This window comes from Dioscorea cayenensis, chromosome 21 (genome assembly GCF_009730915.1).
Source record: "Dioscorea cayenensis subsp. rotundata cultivar TDr96_F1 chromosome 21, TDr96_F1_v2_PseudoChromosome.rev07_lg8_w22 25.fasta, whole genome shotgun sequence".
Lineage (NCBI taxonomy): Eukaryota > Viridiplantae > Streptophyta > Magnoliopsida > Dioscoreales > Dioscoreaceae > Dioscorea > Dioscorea cayenensis.
The window spans coordinates 486,463-494,810 of NC_052491.1; the positions used below are offsets into that span (position 1 = coordinate 486,463).

Genomic DNA, 8,348 nt, shown 5'->3' on the forward strand with positions numbered 1-8,348 from the left:
TGGTGCAGCTCCGTGTTACGACCCGAGGGAATCCATCATATTGATTGAAGGAGACCTTGAGCTTGAATGTACACTTCAAGGAAAGTGGAAAGAACCTCGATAAGAACAGACTCTAATCCAAATTTTATTTGGAAGTAGAAGGATCTCGACTAACATGGCGGAATGTAATCGAGCAACAATGGACACTATCCGATTATGCTGGACTTTTTCAAGTGTTGGGGACACAATCGAGTATTGTGCGTCCCCAATTACAGCTCGAATTTTGAGATAAAGCCGGGATTCATCAATATGTCGCAGCAGTCCCACACAATCCAACGATCGGCCGATGAGGATCCAAACAAATACATAGAGAGCTTCCTCGAGGTGTGTGACATGCTGAAGATCAATGGTGTGACAGATGATGCCATCAAATTGAGAGCCTTCCCATTTTCCTTAAAGGGGAAAGCAAAACAGTGGCTACACTCATTACCTAGGGCATCAATCACTACATGGGAGGAGATGGTAGAAGCTTTTTCTAGCCCGCTATTTCCCTCCCGAAAATCAAGAAGCTTAGGAATGAGACTCATCCTTTATGCGCTTGGAATTGGAGTCTCTATTTGAGACATGGGAAAGGTTCAAGGAACTCCCCAGCAAGTGTCCGCAACACGGATTCTCGGAGTGGGATGATTGTTCAAACCTTCTACAATGGTTTGAACCCGAGTACAAGGCAACTCTTGGATGCGGTGGTGTGAGGTACCTTAGGTAGCAAGACCCCGATGAGGCTCGCCAATTGATTGAGGAAATGGGGTTAAATAGCTACCAAAGGAAACGCTAGAGAGAAGAAAAAGGTGGCCGGGTCTCCATGAAATTGATGCGTAACTTCATTGGCGGCCCAAGTGGAGAGTTTTTGAGTAAGAAGCTAGATCTTATAGCTTCAAATAGAGTTGCGCCGTAAATAAATCTGCACCGTTGTGGTGGAGGACATGCTCCTCCGATTGCCAAATCATCATTGTTGATGTTTCTTCAGTTGAGAATGTCGACTTTGTAGGAAATGGAATGAGACCTCAAGGGAATCCATACAGCAACACCTACAATTCAGGTTGGAAGAATCATCCCAACTTTTCATGGAGTAATCAAGGACCATGTAAGACCATGGGACCATCGGGGTTCCAAAAACAACAACAAGCCCTCAAGTGGAAAAACATAATTTCTAGCTTGGAAAACCCGAATGACGGATTTGGTAAGCACTTGGCTAGATTTGTTCAATCGGCAAAATACAAGGTTTGAATCGGGCCGAGGCTACACTTCGCAATCACACCGCCTCCTTGCACAACCTTGAAAAATCAAGTGGGCAAATTGTGAAATCTCTTTTCCCGAAAGGCCACATGGGAGTTTACCAAGCAACACGGAAACCAACCTGAGAGAACATGTGAAGGTGATCGCTTTGAGAAGCGGTCGTGAGGTTGAAGAGAGGCTTCCGAGTGAGAAACCGAAAGAACACGCACCCGAGGTCGTAGAGGTTGACAAGGGAGCAAGCAAGGAGAAAGAGGTGGCACCCACACCTTTCCTGCCAATAATCCCTTATCCCTCTAAATTGAAGAATGACCAAAGGGATGAACAGTATAAGAAGTTCCTGAGTTTGTTCAAGCAACTATACATCAACATTCCTTTTGTTGAGGCTTTGGCTCAAATGCCTAAGTATGCGAAGTTCCTTAAAGATCTATTGACCAACAAGAGGAAATTGGAGGAGAGTGCTTCAGTGGTGCTTGATGCTTCATGTTCGGCGGTGTTACAAAAGAACATGCCGAACAAGAAGAAGGACCCGGGAAGCTTCATTATCCCGTGTAACATCGGCAACTTAGGTGAGGAAATGGCATTGGCGGATTCAGGAGCGAGTATCAATGTCATGTCATACACTTTTTTCCAAAAGCTAGGTTTGGGTGAGCCTAGGCCTACTCGGATGACTTTACAATTGGCGGACCGAACGGTACGACATCCGAGAGGCATCATTGAAGACGTGCTTTGTCAAGGTGGACAAGTATATTTTTTTCCGTTGACTTTGTAGTGCTAGATGTCGATGAGGATGCAGAGGTACCCTTGATACTTGGGAGACTCGTTTTGCAGGGGCTTCCAAAGCATTGATTGACATGGACGGTGGAGAGCTCACATTGAGAGTCGGAGATGATAAGCTCACTTATCGCCTTTTGTCGAGCTCATGCGGCATTCTCTCGATTTTGATGACACTTTGTATTTTCTAGACACTACCGATGAGATTATTGATGAATATATACGTGAAATGTTCAACCCGGATCCGTATGAAGGTTTGTTCGACCAAGAGGAGAGCAATGAAGAAGTACTGATGCTTGGTTCGACCGGAGAGGAAACATTTACCCCGGGAATCTTGAAGAAGGTGATCCGAAAATGAAGAGGGCTCAAGACGCCACCGAAAAACACCCCAAGACTCGTTGGAGACATACATGAGCCAAGGGAGTTGGACGTAATAATTGCTTTGGTGGTCCGAAGCTCGCTTAGTACACCCTCTACCCTCAAGAGACTTTGCTCATCATGCTTTCAAGTTATGGGTAAGAGGGCAACCTTCATTCATGAACCCCGTGAGGTAAGAAAGATACGCTAAGCTTTAGTGACGTTAAACAAGCGCTTCTTGGGAGGCAACCCAAGTGTTTACTCGTTGCATCTTTTAGTTTAGTTTGCTTGCATGAATAAATTGTTAAGTGTTGGTGTTTCAATTTTTCAGCTGCTTTGTGCTGCGATTTTATTGTGGATCTTTAAAAGAATTCATTGTTGGTTTTGTTGTGAGTTGGTGAAGTTTGGTCGTTTGAGTTTTATATTGTGTTTTCCACTAGTAAATTTTACATAATAGAGCAGGCTCTGAGTGTGTGGACATGTTCGATTACACTTCGCAGAGCTCGCAGTGTTTTTCTACGTCATCCAGAGAAAACACACGGGCTTGTGGAATTTCCACACGCCTGTGTATGTTCACTGTGAGCTCATCCGTAAAAGACACTGGGGGCTCATGGCCGCTCGTGGATGACCACCCAACTGGCGCACGCCCGTGGGTAATTTCCGCACGGGTGTGTGAAATTTTGTAGATTTGGGCAGTTTTTCCTGAGAGCACACAGGGACGTGACTCACTCGCTGGGCAACCTTGTGCACCACGCACGCAAGGCGGTACTCTCGCACGCCTGCGCGAAACTCCGCAGTTGCTCCCTCCATCTCGAGAAAACACAGGGGCAGCGGTCGCCTCGTGTGTTGGGGCATGGGAATGACCACGCCTGGGGAATATCCGCACGAGCGTGTGTTAGACTTGATATTTTTTTCTCGATGACCGTGGAAGCCACAGGGCATGCGTCTTCACCGTGGTCTTGCGCACAGGGCGTGGGTATTTTTTTCGCGACGCCTCGTGAATGCAATGTAACGCCGTAATCTGTGAGTTTTGTTTTTAAAAAGGGGATGATTTCTCCTTCTTCACGACTCCTTCTCACTCGAAAACACCCTCATAACATACTCCGAGTCCATAGCGCCCGCATTTTAGCTAAGTTTTTTTCGGCCGGGCTCTTAATTTTCAAACTCTTCCTCATCGTAGAAATCCTTTTTCATCATTTTCTTCATAATTCATAATTTCTATTGATTAATCCGTTAATAATGCCTCATTTCTTTAATTGGAACAATGAATTACGCTTTAGAACGGGTTAGAGATATTATTGAGTAGTATTTTTGGATTGATGATGCCTGGCCGTGCGGGTTGTCACGCCCATGGATCCACATCAAGCGCAGGGAAATTCCAGCACCCATGCTGTGGATTTCAAGCAGATTATTTTATCGACTTGTTTCGACCAATTTTGTTTAAAAAAATTTTGATGATCGTGGCACTTAGGTCAAAGAAGCAAGCTGATAAGAGGTCACGTGAGTCATCCCCTGAAGCTGAGGACATGCGATTCGCGATTCCGGAACATCAGGTACGTTATGAGCGCTTATCGAGACTCCATTTCTGACGCACTGATCTGCCGGACACCACTATACTCACGAGATCTTCAAAGCAGGGAGATGAGTTCACCGAGGAGGTTGAGGATCTTGTTTCGTATGGTGGTTGGCGTGCAGCTATTGATGATTAGAGAGCCGCCCAACCGAGCGCTTAGCACCGGAGGTGCTCTCCTCGCTTGAGTTTGATAGAGCGTGATGCGAGCTCGGCGCTTAGGCACTCGCTCGGCCCGTAGTATTTGGACACCATCATAGCTTGAGCATTACGCTAGCTTTTCCATATTACTTGGTTTATACGAGGAGGCATTCACAGATACAGAGGAGTATGCACAGTTTCCTACTGATTATCCTGGAACCTTGACCCCGCAAAGAGCTTATAGAGTGTTATGTGGTCAAGGCCAGTACGAGCCGGGGGCATCAAAGGCCACGTGCCTTTCCCGACGTGCCTACAGATATTTGCACGCCATCATGAGTAGGTCGGTGAATGACCGCGGTGACAGTAGTGGTGTCCTCGAGATGCCGGAGTTGATCGCATTTGTACTGATGGTAGAGCGTGTACCGATCCACTTAGGGCACATCCTGGCTGATTACATCAGACATGAGGGACAATATGCTAGACTGGGAGTGATCTTCTCAGGCCCACACATTACGAGATTATCATGGGTATGGGTCTCTTAGATTTGATTCAAGGGTCGAGAAGACGAGTTTACCCGCCTCCTCCGGGTCTGTAGACGATGCGTGTTGATGGGCATGGTCCGCAGTGGTTCTGGACAGTGGGTTTTTGCATTAGTTCTACCAGACCCCGAGATAGCCGAGGATGAGGGTGATGACGCCGAGCATCTCGACCCAGCCCCCCGAGCCTCACCAGCATCGATGGAGACCGAGGCACCTCCAAATGACAGAGGAACCACCCCTAGTGCGTATAGTTTTTCACCTTCTCGAGCCAATGATCGCTTTGAGAGGCTCGAGAATGCTATAGGAGTGGTACGAGCCGAGGTTACCGAGATTAGGGCTACGCAGGCCACTCAATACACAGAGTTCATGGCACGTTTCGACATATTACAGCAGATCTTAGAGCGAGACGTTGCCTCATCATTTGTCCTCGAGCACTGAGGACCCTTCAGCCCCATCAGCCTCAAACGACCGAGAACCCACCATGTGCTTTCCACTTCGCAGTAGCAGAAGACAGAGCCCCGAGCTAGAAATCTCGACACTTGACTTCTTCCTCTTTACTTTCATGCATTTTACTTTATCTTATTTTCTTATTTTTAGACTTGTTCACTCATAAAGGACTTTCCTTCTGATTTTATGTTATTTTTGCATTATCGAGTTGTATTCATTGCTTCATCTTTTATACACTCGAGTTATTTTTTTGTTTTTTTCTCGAGCTTCACCGAACCCCCTCGTGTATGCGCGAGATGGTCTTGTCTTCTTGGAAATTGAGACTTAGTCATGGGCACGCCAAGGTGCTTTTGAGCACTTGGCCGCATGGAGCTCACAACCCGCTGGAACACTACTCCCAATGAATTAGCTCCATCAAACGCAACACTAGGAGTCGTGGAGTATTGTTTTTGATTCCTTCTCCCACATATATTTTTTTCATTGATATACATTATGAGTAGCTTGCATGTGTACATTGAGGATAATGTACAACTTAAGTGTGGGGGAGTTTCATAGTGCACACATCATTTCTATTATTCTTGATTGATATATGCTCACATAGCCAATGACGGTTCACCCTAGTTGCAATGATTGTATTCTTAAGTTTAGGAAAATTGTTAACATTGAATGTTTTCATGCTCTAGTTCTTGCTTGAATTTTTAGGAATTTTTGCCCGATTTACACTTAGTGCACTACTCACTCTTTGAAGTCTATTGGAAACTCATGTTCGATGTTAAAGGGACTAGTTAGGTTTATTTTCTTGTGCTAAATTAAAAAAAAATGAAAATGAAAATGAAAATGAAAAGAAGGAACAAAATAGTTTTATTGTTTATTTGAATTGTTGGGCGGAAAGAGCTACCACCTATGAAGTATGAAGCTACTCTCACAAGTCGGATACTAGTTATGCCCTAATGAGAGAAAGAGCTATCTCATAGGATGAGTGAAAGCTACCACCCAGGTAGAAAGAGCTACCACCTCGAAAGCGTGAAAGCCACCTTAGCGGCCGCTTTGGAAAGGGCTACCTTAGAGGATGTGTGAAGCTACTACCATCTTTTAAAATTTTTATCACTTGTGTAGATAAATAAGTCCCTTGCACTTAGAACTTTGAGGAGTATAACTTGGGGTGTTTTGAATGAGTTCACACACTTACACGAAATTCGGGTTTGTCCTTTTTGTTTCAAGTTTTTAGCTAGAGCATTGATTTTTCGTATTTAGTGTTGAAATTTCCCTTACTTGTAGAATGCTATCTTTTGTATACTTTGGTGAACCTAAGGCCAAGCACTTTCAATATTTTCTTCACGGATGCACACAATGTTTTAATGTTTGCTTGAGGACAAGCAAAAGCTTAAGTGTGGGGGAGTTTGATAAGTGCTTGTGCGATATGAATGCTAAGCGCTCATTCCTTATGTTGAGCATTACTTTCCCCGCTTTTCTATATTAATATGTGTGTTTTTATGTTACTTTTACGCAGTAGGGTTGTGAGGCCGAGTATGAAGGAAATGTGCCAATGTGGATCATAATGCACCTATTTTGGAGGAGATCTTGTTAAGGTTTAAACGCGAAGACATAGGTCGTGTGAGATGCTAGAGTGTGTGCCAACCTCCTCGCGATTCGAAAGTGAGCACAACTATTTGAGGGTCACAAAGGCGCCACGCCGAGCATTCCGACTTATGCATATAAGAACAAGAGCCCCGCCAACATGTACATCATTGAAGAAGCAAGTGATTCACGACGTGAACGTGTGCCCGCTTATGCTACTCCCCGATGAAAGTATGGAATTGGGAAGTGAATCGGTCAAAGATCAGCAGAAGGTCAGACGTAGCAACAAGGAGCAAAGAACACTGCTCACAGACTGGCCCAAGAAATCGAGAAACTAGAGAATCCACACGGGCGTGTGGAAATTATCCACGCCTGTGGAAAATTCGCGACGGGCGCGTGTATCGCTCCACGCCTGTGGAGTTGCCCGATTCCACTCTATTTAAAGCCGATTCAGCCCTCGATTTTTGGTATTTTTTCTCCATCATTTCCCCAACTTGTGAGAGGACTTCGGCTAGGGTTTCGAGGGTATTGGCCAAGGTTTTGGGGAAGTTCTACGCTCCGACATCGTGATTCCATTAGGATGAAGGTTGGTAGGGGAGCTTCGATCGAGGCGTATCCTATACCGGACAAAGGAATCTTTGGACGATTTCAGTAGAGGACTCTCCACAAGACCATCAACACGACCATCGAGGGGGTTTCTTTATGGATTCATTGCTTTTACGTTCGATTTCTTTGATTGTATTAAGCTCCATGGAGAACTTAACCCCTAGCGGGTACTTGGATGATTGCTAACCCTAGGATGTATTCGCTTTACTGAACTTCTTTTATTATGCTTTCAATAAATTGATGTTTATTGTGAGTTCCAACCTTGAATGCTTGATTTTATGAACATTTCCCCTAGAGTGACACTAGGGTTGAGAGTTCTTGTTGGTAACCTTGTGAGTGAGTGACACACCACGAGCTGCTAGACAAAGCTAGGTTGGAGAGGGGTTGAGAGGGTGAGTCGAGAGGCAGCAGGAGTCCCCTTCCCTCCGACGTGATAGATTCTACCTCCGTTCCTTGAGTTCTTTGTGGCCATAATGGAGTGAATGGTCTATGGGATGAACCTCCGCTGGGGCCTAGTTGCGCTTGCAATGGAGTGAAGCGTTGAGAGGATCTTAGTATCTAGGGCTTAATTGTGGCTAGGACCTTCCATCCGGACCAAAGGGGTAGGTCTATATTTAGGAAGAGATTTATCACTTGGAATCCGTAGAGCTCATTGCAACTCTATGCGAGTGCGAGGTGTTGAGATTGTTCGATTTCTCCTCCGGGACATGTATAGAGTTAGGCATAGTTGACCTTAGATTTGGGACTATGTATGTAAGTGATTTCCACGACTCACCATTGCATTGATTAGGAAGCATAATAGAGAGTTCTTGCACTTGAAAACGATTATCCTAGGTGAAACATTATCCCGAGTACTCCCATTCTTTATCGATTGCCTTACCCTCTTCTTACTTTTTGCTCTTTCACTTGTTGTTTTTTTATTGTTGAGAATTGAATCAATTTCACACTTATCACTATTGATATTCCACATAGCTAAGAATCAAATTAAGTATTTTCACCCCTACTCCCCGTGGATTCGACCTCGCTCACCCGGGATTATTACTTCGACAAGCCCGTGCACTTGC

The 8,348-nt window shown here is 45.1% G+C and overlaps 1 non-coding gene across 1 annotated transcript; it reads right to left on the bottom strand.

Moving 5' to 3' along the window:
- Window positions 1–545: 545 nt before the first annotated feature.
- Window positions 546–651, bottom strand: LOC120252662. The gene has a single exon (XR_005534119.1). It is a non-coding gene; the product is annotated as a small nucleolar RNA R71 (small nucleolar RNA).
- Window positions 652–8,348: the final 7,697 nt, after the last annotated feature.